The following is a 20,706-nucleotide window of genomic DNA, read 5'->3' on the forward strand; positions in this document are numbered from 1 at the left end:
GCTGGATCCTAGACCCTGGCACACTGCCATCCTTCCATCCATCCTGCATTCTCCTCAAGGGCCAGCCCCTCCATTTCCAGCTCATAGCCACCTCTCTTCCCCCTGACACTCCACTGAGTGCCTTCCCCAATCTTGGGTCACCAGCCCTTTCAACATGAGCTACGACTCTGTGTGCAGGTCTTACTCCCTCTAATGCAGTGGAGAGATCTGAGGGCAGGACCTGTGTCTAATTAATGGGCTGCCTCCAGAAAACCTAGCATAGAGTCTGCCACAATGTGGGTGTTCCATGAATGTTGGCAAAATGACCAGGAAAGGCACTAATTACTTAATTAAAGGCAAAGATGTAAACACACGGCGATTTATGAAGCTTCAGTCAGTTTTCATTCTGGATGGCTACCTCTCTCTTTCCCAGTTCTCTCAAGCAATCGGCATGTTACTCATTGAGTATCTACTGTGTGCATTGGAGATACAATGGTCAGTAAGAAGATACGGACCTTGCCCTTCAAAGAGCTAACACTTGAGGTCCCAAGGTCAAGTTGAGCACTGACACGCATGACGGTGGAGGCTGGGTTCCATGGGAAGTGGACTCATATAGGAGACTGTATTAGTTCGCTAGGGCTGTCATAACACAGGGCCACAGACTGGCTTTAACCACCAGAGTATATTGCCTTGTGTTTCTGGAGGTAGAAGTCTGAAATCAAGGTGTCGGCAGTGAGGGAAGGCTCTGCTCCAGACTGCTCTCTTTGGCTCCTAGATGGCCTTCTTCACGCGCAACAGCGTTATCCCTGTATGTGTGTTTATGATTACATTTCCCTTTTTAATTAAGGACACCAGTCTTGTTGGATTAGGGCCAACCCTAACGACCTCATTTAAACTTGATTAGCTCACTAAGACCCTAGCTCCAAACAAGGTCATATTCTGGGAGTTAGAACTTCAACATATGAATTTGAGGGGGACAAAATTCAACCCATAATAGAGGTTAGCCAGTGGCATGTTTCCTGTGGGGTGTCCTCAGGAACAATACCTGTGGAAGGAGGAGAGGAAGCAGGAATAGGGGGTGAGAGAACAGAACGGTGACATGGAGCTAAGAGCCTCAGCTGACCCCAGAGGGAACTCTGGAGCTGGAAAAACCCTTGAGAGGTGTCCCCAGTTGGGCCAAGATGGGCTTGCTTTTATGCCCCTACAGGAAGGGGTCTAACCTTAGCTTTCGGTAACGGAGGCAGTCCCCGACAGAGCCACAGCTGCCAATAACACAAGTCCTTCCTTGTGGGGTGGTGAGACATCACAATTCAAGCACAGAGAGAGACTCAGCGGAGGTGCTGTGAGTCAAGGGTCAGGGTTCCCTCTCCGTGGGGAGATCAGGGAAGACTTCCATGCTGCAGGTGTCATTTGCCCTTGAACGTAGAACAGGAAAGACTGGCTCAGGAAAAGGAAGCAGGGGAGTCTGGGGACCATGGGGACTTCCTGGGTGGGGAAACAGAGGGAAGAAATGTGGTATAACTGAGGGGGGGCCCACAGGAAACTCCAAGCATTTGCTGTGGGCTGTGGCGAGAGGTTCCTAGAGAGGAATGAAGACTGGAGATAAGGTGGGGGCCTGAGCTGCTCAACCAGGAGGCAGGATCTCAGGTTGGCAGATGATGGGGGCCACCGCTGTTTGTTGTCGGAACAATGACATGGTCAGAGCCACACTCCAAGACAGTTCCAGAGTGGTGCTGTAGGAAATGGGTTTCTGGTGGGAGAAGTGATCCATTCCCACAGTGCCAGGGGAGGAGGGGACACTGCTCTGGAGTGACAGGGGTGGACCAATGGGGACAGGGGAGAGGGACTGCAGGGGAAGAAGCCCGGGTATGCCAGGAGCAGCAAAGGAGAGGAAGGTGAAGACTTGACCGGGGCAAGGGAAATTTCCAAGCAGAAACCTTGGGACAGGAACAAATTTGAAAGAGAATACGGTTTCTATGGGAATACTCAACAGGCAGTTGAAAATGTGGAATGAGAATGTGAGAACCAGTCAGGGCTGAGATAATGGACTGGGAGCCCAGCCACAACCAGAGTCCCAGAGACGGCCCAGACATGGCCAGTCTCAGGGGACCTCTGTTTGGGAAGGCAAGACCGATGTAGACAGCTATCTGCCCCAATGTCCAACCCCACCTGCAGAGGAGCTGACCACAGGTGCGTGGCTGCAGCGGGCAGCATGGGCAGGGGTGGGGGAGGAGGGCACTTGAGCTTCATCTTGAAGAGAGACAGGGTTGGAAGTGAATCAGGTCACTGGTTCCCGATGCAGATGGAATACAGGGAATGTGGGAAGCTGATGAGTTGGATAGTGTCACAGACTGAACTGTGGTTCCCAAGTAGTCCACCGGCTCAGCTACTGGTCTCTTCTCCCCCAGCCTGCAATTCCCCCCCCACCATCATAGACATCTGGTATTCACTTTTTAATCCCATACTTTTCTTCCCTACCACACACCAGGCACTCTGCTGGCTGTGGGGCAGATTCTAATCCCAATGGAAATGGACACAAGCTTTGCTCTTCATCTGTCTCCTGGAGAGCAGGGACGGTCCTCTGATCAGACATAGACTCTGGGCTCTTCTGCTGGGGGCACAGCAGCCACCTGGGTCATTCCAGGGATGCTAACCCTCTCTAGGTGGTCAGAGCGGTGGCAGCAGCCAAAGGGAGAGACTTCCCCACACAAAACTCTTCCCTCTTCCATCTGCACCAAAACTCGCCCTCAGTGAAGGATCTGGAACAACTGGTACCAGTTCACACATCTGTGTGGGAGAGGAAATCAAAGATGGCGGCGGGAGGGCAGTAGGCTGCATCGCATTGCTGGCGGTCCCTAGAAAGCATTTCCATCCTTAGAAATCCTTTCTCGGTGGCTCACCAGAAGTTTTTACTGACCAGAAGCCTGTGGCCCTTCAGCCAGCACCAGCTCCCCGGCCACTGCGGGTTCTTCCTGAAGTCCCCACCCTCCCCCACAGTTGCGAGCTCCCATGCAGAGTAGCTCAGCTCAGTCGCAGCCTCTCAGCCCTGGAACCGGGGAGCTACTTTGGAAAACGGAGGAATTCCCCAAATGGCCCAAGCAAATCACTTTAAATACCATTTCCAGCCGAAGACAAAAGAAGATCCTAGGGGGCGGGAAAGCCACTGAGGGGAGGTTTTTAGGCAAAGCAAAGTCACCATGGGTACGACTGTTATGCAGATTAAGTACACCTGTCTCCACTAATGAGCGCTTTTAGAGACGGAGTCCAGCCCTTCTTTTCCTGGTACTGGGAGGGAGACACTCTGACAGACGGAGATTTTCCTTGTAAATGTAAATGCTTTTACAAGACAGGTCACTTCGATTGGGTGTTCAGAGCTTCTTCTGAGTCTGCTTTAGGTTTTTTTTGTTTTTGTTTTAAATTAACAGCTCAAAATAATCTTTACGCTGAAGCATATTTCTGGGGGGCAAATTCTGTTCCCTTTCACCCCTTTGCCACAGACTCAGTGTCCTGGCAGCCAGACACCAGGCAGAACTTCTCGGTCTGATCTCAAACAGATACTGGGACTCCCTTCTTCAAGCATCATTGAGGCCTAAACTTTAAGGGGCAGCGAGCCCTGAGATTTTATGGCAAGAGGAGCCTCCTCTGTGCAGGGCACTCTGAGGGAAGACCCAGCATTTGGGTTTTTATTACATGTAAATTCAGTAGCTTCTAATGTCTGAGCCAGTGAGAGACGGGGGCTGGTCCTCAAGCCCCTCAGAAACGCTAGAGCTGCAAGGCTGTGTTGGCTCTTGGCCACATTTGCATTTCTTCTGTGCTCACACTCATTGTGAGGGATGAAAGGGAACCTGGGGAGCGATCCAGGAGCCCAGTTTGCTGACACTTCCGGCCCAGGTCCCCTGGGGGCAGGATGGGCCCCAACAGCCTCCAAAGAGCCAGGCAGCCTGCTGGGAAGGCTGCCCTTTGACCCCACAGAAGCTGGTAAGACCGGTTTCCCTGGTACTCGTCTAGGAGGCTAGTAACCTTACCTTCAGCCAGCTGAGGGGGGGGGGCACTTCCTGCTGCTTCTAAATCCGAGGAGGCAGCCTACGCTGAGTACCCTCAGCAAGGCCCTCTGGTCACATTCTAACTCCTCTGGTGGCAGTTTTCCCTGGGTACCTTTCCCACATTTTCACTGGGTTGTCTCAGGAAACCCAAGGACATTGTATTCTCTGCCCTTGGTTTTGCTGACCCTGGGCAGCCTCCGCTCCGCTCCCTCCAGCATTGTCCTTCCTCTGGTCTCCGGGACCTTTTTCTTCCTCAAAGGCCAGTGTTTGCACTGGCCAAGCTTCCAGGATAGGGGAGTCACATTACAAGCCCACACGGTCACTTAGGCAAATTCAACACACTTTTTAAAATGAAGAAAAAGTTGTTTGGACAGTGCCAATAATTTTGTGCGCCATTCCAGTAATACTCAAAAGTGGAGACAGGAGTATGACCCTTGGTCTCTCCATGTCTGGTCCTTCCTGCTTTGCTGCTCTGCTGGCAATAACGGACCCTTCTTCAAGGAGCCATAGTGTTGGCCATCCTAGTTCCTAAGTACAAGTCTTCAACTACAAGCAAAGGGAAAACACCTTTTCTAACGCTGGAGAAAAGATGAGCGGTGTAGACTTGTCAGCAAGAAAGTCTGTCTCACATGTGGTGCCTCCGTCAAGGTTTTCAGGAAAAGTTTTGGCTCTGTGAAAAACATGCCCTGGGGACTGTAAGATTTAATAGATGGAGGCAGAGATGAGAGAAAAGAAAGGGACCAAGTTATGGAGCCAAGAAAGCCTTTATTGGGATCTGCGATTCCCGGGCGAGGTTCCATGACCCTGGGAGTGGGGGGTCAGGGAAGTTGCGCCTGATAGGCGATGGGCGGGGTTTTTTATGGGTGAGGGGGTTCTGGGTTTGATCTTGGGAGGGCAGATTATCAAATAAGGGCATTTCAGGGACGTGGCAGGATGGAATAGGTTGCTCCTCTGTCAGGGTGATGGGAAGCTGGAGCTTCATGATTGGCTGTTTTCAAACTGGCATGGGACATTCCAGGTCTGCAGGTGGGGGTGGGGGTCGTCAGTGCAAGGTGTTTTTCTCCGACCTACAGCAGAATGGCCGCTTGGTCGCCACCTTAAGGTGACTCTTACAGGGACCACTGAGAACTTACACCCCCCCTCCCCCACACCTCCCCAAGAGGTGTCTCCACTGTGTGACTCTTAACCACATCCTTGCCCCTGGATGGTGAATTCCAGACACTTCCACAACTTTCGTCCTTATTCTTCTATCCCTAGCGCCCAGGACCGTGCCTGCCACTGAGGCCACCTTCATAAGTAGTTTTTGACTTCATTGCAATATTTGAATTAACTCATTAGGGATGCAAAGTACCACTTGGATATTTATGAATGTCTGCTGTGAATGCTACGCTATGAATGTTCGAGGGCTGGGATTCAAAAAGACAAAAATCATGCTTTCCTTCCCTAAAATGTTTACAAAGCCACCAGAAACACAAGACATAGAAACGTGGACTGTAAATAAAATACAAAATGATGTACCCGGACTGTGCCAAAGGTATGTTCATAAAAGCAGAGACTTTATTGCCAAACCCCTATATTTTCTGTTCTTTTTTTTTTTTAATGTTTATTTTTGAGAGTGAGAGAAAGAGACCGAGCGTGAGCAGGGGAGGGTCAGAGAGAGAGGGAGACACGGAATCTGAAGCAGGCTCCAGGCTCTGAGCTGTCAGCACAGAGCCTAACGTGGGGCTAGAATCTGCAAACCTCGAGTTCGTGACCTGAGCTGAAGTCAGACACTTAACAGACCGAGCTGCCCAGGTGCCCCAAACTCCTATATTTTCTAAAGCAGCTTTTCCTAAAACATATTCTTCAGGATGGTCATCACTCTGGATGTTGATGTGAACAAGCGTTGGTGGTCAGAAGAACTCAGGACCAGGTTAGGCAGATTTCTTTAACATAGGACTTCTTCTTCTTCTTCTTCTTTTTTTAATGTCTAATTTATTTATTTATTTTTGAGAGACAGAGAGAGCGTGAGCAAGGGAGGGTCAGAGAGAGAGGGAGACACTAGCTGTCAGCACAGAGCCCAATGCGGGGCTCGAACCCATGAACCACGAGATCGTGACCTGAGCCAAAGCCAGATGCTCAACCGACTGAGCCACCCAGGTGCCCCTAACAAAGGACTTCTTGAAAGAAAGAAACTCAATCCTTACTTCATACCAAATAAAAAAGTTCAGAGCAGCATTGATGGTATAGGGGTGAGCATAGCTGCCTTCCAAGTAAAAAAGTTCACTCAAGAACAGACCATAGGCATAAATGTAAGAGCTAAGACCCTAAAACTCCTAGAAGAAAATATAGGAGAAGATCTTAGTGACTTTGATTTTGGCAACAGCTTTACATTCAACAGATAAAGCACAAATCACAAAAGGAATAATTTATTCATCAGATCCAATCAAAATAAAAAATAAACATTTGCTCTTCCAAAGCATTTATGAGAATGAAAAGGAAAGCCACGGACTGAGAGAAAGTATTTGCGCAACATCAACATGACAAAGAATTTGTATCTAGAATATAAAAAAGAGGTTATTTATGAGAAGAAGGGCAACATACTTTTTTTTTTAATGGGCAAAGGACTTGAAAAGATACTTCACCAAAGAATGTTTAGGACTGGCAAATGAGCCCTTGAAGCTCGACATCATTAGTCATTAGGGAAATGTAAATTACAACCACAATGAGATACCACTCAACACCCACTAGAATGGATAAAATGAAAAAGACTGACCATAATAAGTGTTTGCAAGGGTGTGAAGCGACTGGAAAACGCATTTGCTGCTGGTGGGAATGGAAAATAGTGTGACCACTTTGAACAGCATTTTGTCAGTTTTTTTAAACAGTTAAAAATACATCTACCATATGACTCAGCCATTCCACACCAGTTATTTACAGTCCACAAAACAAAATGAAAGCATATATTCACACACAGACTCAAATATTCATGATTAGTTTTCCCTTTTTTTTGAGATGCGAAAATTGTAAATTTCTTTCAAAATCACTTTTTAAAATAATATAAAATGCATAAGAAAGATAAAAAGACATTGGCACACTTGAATCCAAGAACTCAATTCATGGAACTATGCTCTAAGGGAAAAATGAAGCCAAAGTTTTATGAAGATTTTAGGCCCTTACCTGTTTTAAAAAAAAAAAAACTAGAAATAATATGAGTGTTAAACAGTAGTAACTCTGATTTATTCATTCTTTTATTTACTATTTATTTAGCTCTTACCAGTGGGTAAGGGCCTGGGAACGTAAAGACAAATGTAGCGTGGCCCCTACCTCAGGACCTGCTGGGGGAACATGTTTATGATAGTTTTGTTTGAAATTGTCAAAAATGAGAAACAACCCAAAGGAACCCCGGTAGATTGGATTAACAAATTGTGACCCATAAATACAACGGAATGAAACTCCACAATAAAAAGAAAGAAACTATTGATCCACATTGAAGCACGATGGACCCTCAAAAGAATCCTGCTGAATAAGAGAAGACGGGCCAAACAAAGTGCATACATACTATGATTCTAGCTACATGAAATTCTAGAAAATGCAACTAGTCTATAGTAACAGGGAGCATCCGGGAGCAGAAGCTATCGAGGAACTACAAAGGGCCAAAGGAAACCTTTGGGGGTGATGTGTATGTTCACTGTCTTGATTGTGATGATAGCTTCAGAGATGTATAAATATGTCAAAACTTCTCAAATATACACTTCAATTATGCAAAGTTTATTATGTGGCAATTGCACGTTGATAAAGCTGTCACGAAAGAAAGGACGTTTATCTTCTGGCGATATCCACGGAATGTTTTACAAACAAAATTATCTAAAGGGTGAACCTTGCTTCAAGATAATACAGGGGTAAGGTGTGAAGTGGCACCAGTACGGGGGTGATATAGAGAACGGGCCCCCCGTTGACACATGTTGAGGCTACGTTCATTTTCATGTAGGTCTGAAATACTACACTGAAAAAGAGACCTACTAGAAAATATGACTCTAACCCTAAGAATGTGGTACAGCTTACTGCCACATTTCTTTCTTCAAAGCTAGTAAGGGACCTGGTTCTTTTTTTCTTTTTTCTTTTTTTAAGTAATCTCCCCACCTAATGTGGGACTTGAACTCATGACCTTGAGATCAAGAGATGCATGCTTTACAGACTGAGCCAGGCAGCCACTGTGAGACTTGGTTATCCTGGACAGAAACCTCAGTCGGTTTTATTTAGTTCCAAAAATATATATCTAGGTGATACAGTCCACATGAATTTATTAAAATTAATGTGAAACAGGATTAATGAATCATATCAATGCAGGTCTTTTGGCAGGCTGGATTTTTCTCAAAGAAGGAATCTTTGGCAGGGGTAGAGATGCCCTTAACAGGGAGGTCTTGCGATGCCCTTGTACAATGCTTCGTGGATTGATATAGCGCGTGTGCATCAAAGTAGTGAAATAATTGAGAAATGTGGACTAGGAATCTGAAGGTGGGCCCTGAAGGCCTCCTCGGTATCCAGCTCCCCAAAATGGGCTTCATTATCCCACACTCATTCTCCTGCAGCATCAACACTGCAACTCAGAGTGCTCGGAAAATTCCAAGCCTGCTAACAATTAGGACAGTGCCCCTCTAATGGAAGGATGTGGCTGTGAAGTTTTCTTGAATGTCTAGTGTACGAATGTGTCATGAGCTCCTTCTATATGAAATTCTCTGAGGGTTTTACCATCTGTGAGGGTTTGATAACATAGAGCTGAGTGGAGGCGTTGTCCCAGGCCTGGTGGCTGACCACCCAGACAGGTGAGTGCGGGCACAGGCACACTACTGCAGAGGCACGAGGGGTCGTGAGAGCAGCCAACAATGTTGGTCAGAAAAGGTACCCGGGTCACCTGTCTTTAAACTCCATGGAAATTTGTTCATATGGACCAGGCATCCTGTTATGGCCTTTTTAATTTTACATTTAAATGTCATATATATAGTTTCAAGAGATAGTGCAACCTGGTGACCTCTGCAAAGATCATGGAGTAAGGACCTTTGAAAATTCTATTCTCTTATAAAGCAATAATAAAACTGAGTGGGGAAAAATAAGTTAGGGTCTGTTTTTTCAGAACTCTGGACATTAACCAAAGGCTTGCGGCCATCTAGGGAATGTTTATTCAAGCAAAACAGCGGCATCTCACTAAGAACAGTGAGCTCGTGGCATGTTAACGCTCCCCAGGCCTGGCACCCTCTCTCCAGCACCATGGGAGCGCCGAAAAACCAGCAGCTTCCAACCATGGAAAAAACCAATCTGGTGGTTCTCTGGAAGAGCCCACTTGAAAATCTGTCATTTAATCTGTCTTGAAGTCTGGTTAGTGTGAAAAACCATTTCCTCTAGTGCATTTGTTAAAAATATTTAGAGGCAATTGTTTAACTTCACAGATGCCTGAGGGAGTGGGCAAACAAAAGACTAACCAAAAAGTTGCAAGGAAAAACTGGGAAATGGGATGTTCCAAGGGACTTTGAAAAGCTCTGACCTGTTCTGGGGGAAACTCAAAGGTTGCAAGGAGGGGTAAGACTTTGCCTATACTAAGGGCTGGATATGTACTCAGAAAAAAAATCACCTCTGGCTACCTTGGTATTCTGCACAAGCAGAGCGAAAGTTATCCGCTGCTCGGCTGAATGTGGAAGGCACGTGCTAATATGCTTACTGAGACTGCAGAGACTGGGAGGCTCATTTCTAGACCTTCACAGAAATCTCTGTCCCATCAGTAACTGATCGTTAAGCTAACCAAGCAGAGACTTTAGTGTCCACATAGGACAAAGACTACAGATTTCACAGAAGTACATCAGAAGAGTCACTGAACAAACAAACAGCAACAGAAACAAACCCTGGGGAGTGGAAGGGAAAATCTGATTTCCAGAATTGCCACCTTGTGTTATTTAAAATGTCTGTTTTTCAACAAAAAAATTACATAGCATGTAAGGAAATTAAAAATTACAATACATACAAAGGAAAACTAAAGTCATCAATAGAAATCAATAGAAATCGGGCGCCTGGGTGGCTCAGTCGGTTAAGCCTCCGACTTCGGCTCAGGTCAGATCTCACATTCGTGGGTTCGAGCCCCGCATCAGGCTCTGTGCTGACAGCTAGCTCAGAGCCTGGAGCCTGCTTCCTGTTCTGTGTCTCCTTCTCTCTCTGCCTCTCCCCCTCTCATGCTCTGTCTCTCTCTGTATCAAAAATAAATAAAAAACATAAAAAAAATAAAAAAAAAAAAAGAAATCAATAGAAATCAATAGAAACTGTCCTCAAGGAAGCCCAAAGGACTTACTAGAAAAAATCTTTAATTTAATACAAAAAGCTAAAGGGAGCCATGTCTAAAGACCTAAAGGAAAATATGAGAATGATGTCTCACTTAACAGAGAATATCAATAAAGAGATAGAAATATAAAAAAGAACTAGAGGTGGCTCATTTGGTGAGGCATCTGACTCTTGGTTTCAGCTCAGGTTGTGACCTCATAGTGTGTGGGCTTGAGCCCTGTGTCAGGGTCTGTGCTGACAGAGTGGAGCCTGCTTGTGATTCTCTCTCACTCTTCCCCTGTATCTGCCCCTCTCCCATTTGTTCTCTCTCTCTCTCTCTCTCTCTCTCTCTCTCTCTCTCTCTCTCTCTCTCTCCCCCCCTCCTTACCTCTCTAAATAAATAAATAATAAATGAAATGAAAAATTTACTGAAAGGGCTCAGTAGCAGATATGACCAGGTGGAAGAAAGAATCAGCAAACTTGAAGAGAGGTCAATTGAGATTATCCAGACTAAAAAAACAGAAAGAAAAAGAATGAAGAAAAATAAGCAGAGCCTCAGAGACCAGTGGAACACCATTAAGCACACTAAAATACACGTAATGTGAGTCTCAGAAGGATCAGAAAAAGAGAAAAGGGTCAAAAAAGTAGTTGAAGAAATAATGTTGCAAACTTATTAAATTTTGTGAAAAACATTACACAACTCACCCAAAAAATTCACCCATGAACTCCTAGGGTACACACTAAAGAAGAAAATAATGGAGGAATAGGGGAACAAAATAGACATAAGGTATACAGAGAACAAATAGCAAAATAATAGGTATAAATCCTATCCTATCATTAATTATATTACGTGTAATATGATCAAACATTTCAATTGATACGGATGGCAGAACAGATTTAAAAAATAACATGATGTGGGTTCGAGCCCCGCGTCGGGCTCTGTGCTGACAGCCAGCTCAGAGCCTGGAGCCTGCTTCCGGTTCTGTGCCTCCTTCTCTCTCTGCCCCTCCCCCTCTCATGCTCTGTCTCTCTCTGTATCAAAAATAAATAAAACATTAAAAAAAAAATAACATGATCCAATTATATGCTGTCTACAAAAGACACACTTAAGTTGAAAGACACAAATAAGTTGAAAGTAAAGAATGGAAAAAAGATATATCATGCAAACAGTAATCAAGAGAGCTGAATGGCTAATTAAATATCAGATAAAACAGACTTTAAGGTATGAATTATTGATAGAGAAAAAAAGGACAGTTTATAAAAATAAAAATTTCAATTCTATTAAGAAGATATAACAATATAAACATATATGGACCTAACAACAGAGCCCCAAGATACTGAAGCAAAAACTGGCAGAAATGGAAAAATAGACAATTCATCAATTAATGCTGGAGACTTCAATAATCTCACTTTTAATAATGGATAGAACAAGTAGGCAGTTGATCAGCAAGGAAATAGAAGACTTGAACAACACTATAAACCAACTAGATCTAACAGACATCTATAGAAAAGTCCACCCAACAACATCCGAATGTGCATTCTTCTCTAGTACACAGGAACCATTCTCCAAGATGGATTGTATGTTAGGCCGTAAAACATACCTCAGTAACTTTAAAAGGATTGAAATCACACAATGTATCCTCACTGATCATAATGGAATGGAACAAGAAATCAGTAACAGAAGGAAAACTGGAAATGTCACAAAATGGGGAAAGTAAACAACGCACTCAAAAATAACCAATGTGTAGGGGGAAAAAATGAGAATTGCAAAATAATTGAGATAAATATTTTGAGATAAATGAAAGTGAAAGCATAACATACCACACTTATGGGAAGCAGCAAAACCAGTGCCTAGATGGAAATTAATAGTTTAAATAAAGGATAGGAAATTAATTTTAAAAATCAACAAAATCTTTGAAAAGCTCATGAAAACTGACAAGCCTTTACCTGGATTGACCATGAAAAAAAGAGAGTACTCAAATTACTAGTATCAGGAGTAAAAGAGGGAATATTATTACCAACCTTAAAGAAACAAAGACGAGTTTAAGGAAATACTGTGAACAAATCTATGTCAACAACTTGGATAACCTAGATAAAATGGGCTAATTCCTAGAAAGACATAAACTACCCAAACTGGTTTTAGAACATAAACCTATATTGTATATCTCAAATAGAGAGATTAGATTAGAAATTTTTTAAAAATCCCACAAGAAAAACATCAAGACAAGATGGCTTCACTGGTGAATTCTACCAAATGTTTAAGGAAGAAATGATACAAATCCTTGACAAATTATTCCAAAAAAGAAAGAGCTAGGACACTTCATAAATAATTCTATCAGACCAGTATTACTGACACCAAAACCAGACAAGAAATCTGTAAAAAACTATAGACCAATATCCCTCTGAATACAGAAGCAAAAGATCTCAATAAAACTGAAACCAACAACAAATAAAAAGGATTTATCCAAAAAGGGCCAAGTAGGATTTATCCCAAGAATGCAAGCTTGGTGTAGTATATATAAATCAATCCCTATAATACACTATATTAATATAATAAAGGACAGAAACCACCCAATCTTCTAAAACACACAAAAACTCATTTGATAATATCCAGCTCTCTTTCATAACAAAAACACTCAACAAACTAGGAATACATAGGCATTCTCTAAACTGATAAAGGACATCTATGCAAATCCCACAATTAACATTTTACCCAGTGGTAAAAGACTGAAAACTTTCTGCCTAAGAGCAAGAATAAGGCAAAAAATACTAATTCTATTCAATTCTGTACTGGAGGTTCTAGGACGGGCATTTAGGCAAGAAACAAAAAAGGTCATCCAGATTGGAAACAAAGAGCCAAACTATCGCTGATCTTGTATATAGAAAATCCCGAAGGATCCACTTTAAAACTATTAAAGTAAGTGAGTTCAGCAAGGTTGCCAGATACAAGATCAATAGGAAGAAAAAATCAGTTATATGTATTTCTATATATTAACAATCCAAAAATGAAATTAAAAACAATTACACTTATAATAGCATAACAAAGAATGAAATAATTAAGAATAAATTTTATCAAAGAAGTATAAAATCTATACTGTAAACTGAAAAACACTTGCTTAATTTGAAAGAAATTAAATACTTCTTTAATCTGAAAGAAAGAAGACCTACATAAATGCGAAAACATTCCTTATTCATCAGTATCAGACCTAATTGTTAAGGTGCCAATACTCTCCAAAATAATCCATAGATTAAATGCAATCTTTACCAAAATTCAGCTGACTTTTTGGAGAAACTGACAAGCTGTTTCATATGAAAATGTCAGGAACTCAGAAGAGCCAAAATAATCTTTAAGACAACAAAGTTAAAGGAGTCATACTTGGTGATTTGAAAACTTGGTGCAAAATGACCGCAATCAAGACTACACGATACCAGCATAAGGAGGGATGTATCAATCAATGAAACAGAATTGATGGTCTAGAAATAACGCCATATATTCATGGTCAGTTGATAGTCAAGAAGAGCTCCAAAACCAGTGGGAAAAGAAGAGTCTTTTTAAGCAGTGGTGCCAGGACAAGAGGATATTCACATGCAGAAGAACAAAGTTAGACCTCATCCTCAGGTCATTCCCTGAAATTAACTCCAAATGGATCAAAGACCTAATGTAAAGGCTAAAACTATAAAGCTTTTAGAAGCAAATTTAGGTAGGGGCACCTGGGTGGCTCATCAGTTAAGCATCCGACTTCAGCCTAGGTCATGATCGTGTGGTTCACGAGTTTGAGTTCCACGACGGGCTTTGTGCTGACAGCTCAGAGCCTGGAACCTGCTTCGGCTTTTGTGTCTTCCTCTCTCTGCCCCTCCCCTGATCAAGATCTCCCTCTCTCACAAAAATCAATAAAAGCATTAAGAAAAAAATTTTAAAGAAGCAAATCTAAGTAGGTATAAGTCTTTGTGACCTTGAATCAGGCAATGATTTCTTAGATATGACCCCCAAAGCACATGCAACTAAAGAAAAAAATAGATTAACTTCATAAAAACTAAAACTTCAGTGCTTCAAAGGACACTATCAAGAGAGTAAAAAGATATCTCACAGAATGAGAAAAATATTTGCAAAACACTCGTTTACTAATCATTTGGATATATGATGACTCTAGCATCCAGAATATATAAAGAATTATTATAACTCAACAATAAAAAGATAAATATAACAATTTAAAAAAGGATGAGGGATCTGAATAGGCATTTCTCCCAAGAAGATCAAATGAAAAGATTCTTACTGTCCTTGGTCATGTGATAAATGCAAGTCAAAACCACCATGAAATGTCCTGTCATATCCACTAAGACAATTAAAATAAAAGAGAGATAAACACAGGCGTCGGTAAGGGTGTGCAGAAATATGACCCCTGAGTGCTTTGGTGGTGGGGAGGTGAAATGAGTGCAGTCATTGCAACTTTTGGAAAAAAGTTTGGCAGTTCCTCAAAATTATAAACATAGGGTTACTATGTGACCCAGTGATTTCATTCCTACATACGTATCTAAGAGAATTGGAAACATGTTCAAACAAAAACTTGAACATGAATGGCAGCAGTATTTATAATAGCCCAAATGTCAAAACAACTCCAAAGTCCAGCATCTAACTAATAAATAAATACAACGTAGTGTATCCATATAATGGAATATTACTCAGCTAGTAAGGGGAATGATATATTGATGCATACAAAAACATGGACAAAATTTGAGAACATTGTGCTAAGTGAAAGAAGCCAGTCTCAAAAGGTCAAGCTCCTATGAACTACATGGACAGGCAGATCCACTGGAACAGAAAGTTTAGTAGTGGTTGTCAGAGGCTGGAAGAAAGGGGCATGGGGAAGGGTTGCTAATGGGTAATGATTTTTTTTAAGTTTTATTTAGTTGAGAGAGAGAGAGCATAAGCAGAGGAGGGGCAGAGAGAGAGGGAGAGACAGAGAACCCCCAGCAGGCTCTGTGCTGTCAGCGTGGAGCCCGACACAGGGCTCAGTCCCACGAACTGTGAGATCATGACCTGAGCTGAAATCAAGATTCTGACACCCAACTGACTGAGCCACCCAGGCTCCCCATAATCTACAAGCCCTTTTATAATCTACTGATTTTTTGTGGGTTATTCACCTGTTCCAGTAGTGATGGTTGTACAACCTCATGAATGTAAAACCTACTGAACTGTATACTTGAAAGGATTGAATTTTATAGGTTGTGACTTGTATTTCCATCTTCTAAATAAAGATTATGCAGTCCAGTGTTTCAAAATTCAAGACATAAGAGTCAGCAACTACAAGTCGTCCTTCTTCCTCTGAGAGCATCTGCTCACCACCTCTGCAGCACTCTGGACACATGTGCATCAGGAACTCAGTTTTCTGTCATTCAAGATGTAGTTCTATGCACATTATTTTTGAGAGAGAGACAGAGAAAATTCTCTTTTGTATACTCTACATGCTGCTTTGAATTTTGCTTTTTCCTTAGTCATTTATTCTTTAAAAAAATGTTTTTTGATGTTTATTTTTGAGAGAGACAGAGCATGAACAGAGGAGAGGCAGAGAGAGAGGAAGACAGAATCTGAAGAAGGCTCTAGGCTCCCAGCTGTCAGCACAGAGCTCGATGTGGGGCTTGAGCCCACAAACCGCAGTATCGTGACCTGAGCTGAAGGCAGACGCTCAACCTACTGAACCACAGGCCCCTTGGGCATTTATTCTTGACCATAATCTACAAGCCCTTTTATATTCTACATTCTGGGACAAGCCACTGAAGATGAATATATCCTCCAGATTAACAGGAGATAATCCGTCTATAATAAATATCATCATGATGATATTTAATTATGTTGTATCATCATTATCAGTAAACAGTCTTGATCAAGCCCAGTCCAGATCAAGGAACTGGAATTAAATCTGGTCTCATCTGAGCTCAGGGAATCTGGGTCTTGGCCAAGACACCCTAGCGTTTGCCTGGAATTTTATTTTTAGCAGAGTTTGTGGTTATGTTATTCCTGATGAAAATGTACATACTTGAGTGAGCTTCCACTCTTTATTTTTTTATTAAAACAGTTTTTTAATGTTATTTATTTTTCTGAGAAAGAAAGAGAGAGAGAGAGAGAGAGAGAGAGAGAGAGAGAGAGAGAGAGAGAGAATGAGTGGGGGAGGGGCAGAGAGACAAGGAGAGAGAATCCCAAGCAAGGATTCACACTGCCAGCACAGAGCCCAATGTGGGCCTTGAACTAATGAACCATGGGATCATGACCTGAGCCGAAATCAAGAGTTAGACGCTTAACTCCCTGAGTCACTCAGGTACCCCAGTCCTCCACTCTTCTGAACATTTTTGTTCCTCAAGAAACAAAATGTTCCTGCTTAATAGTCAGATACGTGGAGAGATGGACTGACAAGCCTTGGGCCACAGTAAACAAACATCAAATACACAGCCAAGGACCACATTTGGAAACCCCCTCCTGGGGCTCTGCCGAGCCCGGGCCGTGTGTGGTTACCTCTAGCCCTGCACAGAAGCCCACAGACTCCACCGCTTCTGAGTTAGAACAGCAAGTTCTAGTACAAGGCTCCTGCTGCTCTCACTGGGATTAGATTGCTAATTTTGTGCTGGACTCCTTAAAATCTTATAGAATTGAGGGGCGCCTGGGTGGCTCAGTCTGTTAAGTGTCTGACTTCAGCTCAGCTAAGGTCATGATCTCGCTTTGTGCTTTGTGCTGACAGCTCGGAGCCTAGAGTCTGCTTCAGATTCTGTGTCTCCCTCTCTCTGTCCCTCGCCTACTCACTCACACTCTGTCTCTTTCTCTCAAAAATAAACATTAAAAAAAAATCGAATAGAATTGAGGTCTTAGGGTCAGCTTTTGCTCATTTGTTCTTCGGTATGTTAGAAATTTCTGCATGAAGACCCACTGACAAGAGACCTTCAGCTGGTCCATTTCTCCTCTCTGAGTCATGTTGCCATTGTTCCTGCTGGTGCTTCCTTTGGAGAGCCCCCAAATGTCTCATTTTCTGGTTGTAAAGTTAGTAGGATATATGCCCTGAGTGGTGTTCTCATCGGGCTTGCGAGTCATTTCCCCTAAGGCCTGACACCATGAGCATCAGTAGCATGCAGGCTTGCTGGTTGCCCCTCCATGTAGAATGATTAAATCGCGCAGAAGAGGGAGGCATGGGCTCCTCCCATACCAGGATAAGAGGCCATGGAAGGGGGCGGAGTCAAATATGCTGTGAGGTTTTCAAGCCGGAGACACAGAATCAAGGGAGAGGCTCTGGATACAAACAATCCTGAGCCCACACACTGTGGACAGGATTAAACGAAATAATGCAGTCATGCACCAAATGTGTTTAGAACAGCTGCTGCTCAAGAAGTTGGCCTTAGCCATGAGCGTGGAGCAAAACAGCTGTCTGCAGAAGAGAAGGCCCATCGAGGAAACTGTTTTGCAGAAACCACAGAGGCCATCTGGCCTTGGATTAAGGGCTTTGTGAAGGTCTGGGGCAACTATTATAGGGAATGCAATAGGGAATCCACTGGGGAGAAATCAACAGCTTGGCAGCTGCAAGAAGGGCCTACCTGAGGTAAGAGAATCATGGTGGAGTCAACAATGCCTCTTGGCAGATGATTCTCAGAACTTGATTGTTCTCACCCCTTGTTATATTACTTAACTCATAATAAGATCACTGTGATCGTATTTGTAAATGCTGAGTCTTCCCCCTGACACAAGATGAACATTTAATAAATTGGTGGTGGTGGTGATGGTGGTGGTGGTGGAGGTGATGTTTCAAAGAACACTTTAAAGACTTCTTCTAGGGCACACTCGAGTTCATTGAGCAGGTGTTTTGAGGAGCTCACATGGGCACGAGCTGCCAAGGCAGGGCACCTTGGCTTCCGAGGGACAGAGAAGATACTCTATATGAGAGAGTAGGAAATCCATTTTGCTGGGTGAAGACAGGGATTCCAGTAGGAGGGTCAGGGACGAGGTCTCAAACGAGAAAGAGCTTTGGGGAAAAAAAAGAAATTTTGGGGATATATTTTTGGCTTTTAAGGATGTGAGTTAACCTCTTCCTTGGGCTCCTCTATGTCATCGGTAATGTCTATGCTTCTCACTACTAGTGTTGGAGAAGTGGACTCTTTAGTTATCTCAGAGAGAGTTTGAGTCCTGTGCTGTATTAAGCATGTGAATAAAAATAGACTAACTCTATGGAGGCAAGATCTGCAAGACAGAACTGCTGACATCTGGGATATACTGTGATTGCTGTGACCACAGTGAATCCAGAAGAGGGGCCAGTGTTGGGTGCAGGGGATGCAGATGAGGGCTAAGAGCATGCTCAGAGAGGGGAGTGAAAGAACTCTGTTAAGTCTTTGAGCCACCCCCAGAGGGAAATGTAGCAGGGAGAAAAGAGATGGTTTAAACTGCAGAGTAAGCAAGAGGGTCATGAGGTGCAAGGTAAGCCAGCGAGGAGTGTCTTGAGCCAAATCATGCCAACAGTGCACTCCGCCCAGGTGGTGGAGCTTGGCGATTGTGCTCGGAACCACGGTCCTGGGTCTGGATTGGATGACCTTCGATTTGGGTCAAGAGGCACTACATGTGTGCAGTTTGCACTTTTTTCTTGTCGTGGTCTTGGAGAGGGCCAGATTGCTTGAGCTCTAGTGGCTGACATATTCCTTGTGCTCTAAAGACACAAGTGAGTTGACTCTCAGGTCCATAGTATCAACTAGAGGATGATGAACAGTTTGGAAAGAGAAGACAGAGGCGAGCAGAGCTGGGAAAACTCATTTATTCAGGCTCATTTCAGCACAAGGAGTGCTTATGGAGTGCCTGCTGTGGGCCTAGCGCTATGCCCAAGTTTCCAAATTGGAAAGACATGAGCATATAGAGCTTTGGGTTCCACACACCGAAAGCTGTCTGAGATGCCTCGGATGTGACTGTTCTCTTTCCCTTTTCCTCCTTTTAACTGCCCTCAATATTGAAGTCTATTTATAATTGGCATAAACATTAATTTTACTGAAGAGGCATATGATTTCGTCAAAACCCAACATTATACTCAATATACTTCTATCAGTCTGAGGCTAGACAGTCACGGTGTGACCCTTCAGTAGGACTTCTATATCTCCATCCTGGCCCCACTGGCCCGTGAAAAGGGGAATCTTGTGACTGTTTTTTCTCCACAGTGCTGAGACTTCCTAATTTGGACCATATCTGATAAAGCCGAGACACGGTTTTAAATTATCTTGTCTTTTATTTTGTTCCATCAAGGAAGCTGTGAAGTCCCTGACCCTAATCTTGTCTTTTCACTAGGTAAGTAAATGCTTTGCCCTTTTAAAAAACCTTAGATTATTACTTGAGCCACCACCGGGGTTTTCACATTTAAGCTTATTTAAACGGCGGAACTTTTCTACCTGCCCCCTTCTGCACAGAGTATTTTTACACACTTTAAGATTTATTTATTTATTTGTAAATGCTTATTTATTTATTTGGGGGGGCAGGAGGGACAGAAAGAGAGGGAGATAGTATCCCAAGCAGGCTCCACACTGTCAGTGCAGAGCTTAACACGGGGCTCCATCTCACAAACTATGAGACCATGACCTGAGAGGAAATGAAGAGTCAGAAGCTGAACCAACAGAACCACCCAGGCAGCCCTACACTTTTTAAGATTTAAATTAATGGGGCGCCTGGGTGGCTCAGTCAGTTAAATGTCAGACTTTGGCTCAGGTCATGATCTTGCGGTTCGTGGGTTTGAGTCCCATGTCAGGTTCTGTGCTGACAGCTCAGAGCCTGGAGCCTGCTTCAGATTTGATCTTCCTCTCTCTCTGCCCCTACCCCACTTGTGTTCTGTCTCTCTCTGACTCAAAAATAAACTATAAAAATTTTTTTTTAAGATTTAAATTAAGGACTGGAGTTACAAATGCTTTTGCCACCTTTTCAGAAGATTAATGTTGTATTTATATGTATTAATGTACTGAGGCAGGTCCACTTACATCTTTCTTATCCTCCAGTTGATGTTTCCTGCTTCCAGGGATACAGGATGGCTATGACGGTTAATTTTATGTTTCAACTTGACTGGACCAAGGGGTGTCCAAAGAGCTGGCAAAACATTGCTCCTGGGTGCGTCTGTGAAGGTGTCTCTGGAGGAGATCAGCCTTTGCGCTGGCAGACTTTGTAAAGACGGATGGCTTCCAGCAGTGTCGGTGGGCTTCATCCAATCCATGAGGGCCTGAATTGAACAAAAAGGCAGAGGAAAGATGGATTCGTTCTCTCTGCTTGAGCTGGGACATCCGTCTTTGCCTGTGGACATCACTGTTGCTGTTTCTTGGGCTTCTGGACTCAGACCGGGACTCACACCATCATCCCCCTTGCACCCCTCCCCCGCCCCCCCACCACGACGCCTTCCCAGTC

At 43.4% G+C, this 20,706-nt stretch overlaps 1 long non-coding RNA gene across 1 annotated transcript; it reads left to right on the forward strand.

Moving 5' to 3' along the window:
• Positions 1-2,101: 2,101 nt before the first annotated feature.
• Positions 2,102-20,690, forward strand: LOC115289095. The gene is made up of 3 exons (XR_003907375.1): positions 2,102-2,169; positions 19,567-19,608; positions 20,327-20,690. It is a non-coding gene; the product is annotated as an uncharacterized LOC115289095 (long non-coding RNA).
• The last annotated feature ends 16 nt before the right edge of the window (positions 20,691-20,706 follow it).

This window comes from Suricata suricatta, chromosome 4, assembly GCF_006229205.1.
Source record: "Suricata suricatta isolate VVHF042 chromosome 4, meerkat_22Aug2017_6uvM2_HiC, whole genome shotgun sequence".
NCBI classification, from domain to species: Eukaryota; Metazoa; Chordata; class Mammalia; order Carnivora; family Herpestidae; genus Suricata; species Suricata suricatta.